Source organism: Silene latifolia, chromosome 10 (assembly GCF_048544455.1).
Source record: "Silene latifolia isolate original U9 population chromosome 10, ASM4854445v1, whole genome shotgun sequence".
Lineage (NCBI taxonomy): Eukaryota > Viridiplantae > Streptophyta > Magnoliopsida > Caryophyllales > Caryophyllaceae > Silene > Silene latifolia.
The window spans coordinates 98014083-98014956 of record NC_133535.1 but is presented as its reverse complement, the minus strand read 5'-3'; the positions used below and the strand labels follow the sequence as shown (position 1 = coordinate 98014956).

The 874-nt window shown below is 44.3% G+C and overlaps 1 non-coding gene across 1 annotated transcript; it reads left to right on the top strand.

Moving 5' to 3' along the window:
• The first annotated feature begins 254 nt into the window (after positions 1-254).
• On the top strand, positions 255-362 carry LOC141610258 (small nucleolar RNA R71). Its single transcript, XR_012528161.1, has one exon. It is a non-coding gene; the product is annotated as a small nucleolar RNA R71 (small nucleolar RNA).
• Positions 363-874: the final 512 nt, after the last annotated feature.

Here is an 874-nt window from a genome sequence, read left to right as displayed (position 1 = left end):
GTTCCGCCAATTGTTGTTGGAGTAAGGCAATTTGAGCTAACAAGACGGGATTGTCGGAGGATTATTCTTTACCTTTGAGTGGAACATTTCGGGAATTGACATATTGTGCGTCATGGACCGCCATAGATTCGATCGTGGCATGAGCAATATCGGTGTCAATTTGATCAAACCGCCCATTGTTAGCGGAATCAAGAATCCTTCGGGACTCGACACAACATCCATTGTAGAATGTTATAGCTAGAAACCAATCATCTAACCCATGATTTGGGCATCGCCTTTGCAACTCTTTGTACCTCTCCCAAGCCTCATATAAGCTCTCAAGTGCTTGTTGACGGAATCCGGTGATTTGGCTTCTCAAGGTTTGAGTTTTCTCCGGTGGAAAAAACTTTTGATAGAACGCAAGAGCCAATATCTCCCAATTGGTGATTCCCATAGCGGTGGGGTCAAGTCTATTGATCCAAAGCTTGTCCTTGTCCTTCAAAAAGAAATGGAAAACTATTTCCCTTATTTGGGCTTGAGTGACGCCCGTTTGACGGATCATGAAGCAATAATCGCAGAAATTTTGCACATGCAAATTGGGATCCTCCAAAGGATTTCCCCCAAATTGCTTGCTCTCCACATGGCTAATGAAAGCTGGTTTGATCTCGAAGTCCGGTGCGGTAATTTGAGTAGTTGTGATACCGGCCGGAAGCATTGCCGCGGTGGGCTTTGAATGATCGAAAACTTTCACCATCTTTTTAGTTGAAGATGGTGGTGGTGGTGGAGATGATGAACATGAAACCTCCTCCTCTTCAAGGGCTTCTAGATCGTCTAAGTAAGACTTTCTATCACTTTCAACTTACACGGGAGAAGCAGCTTCTTTCACTTCTTTCCA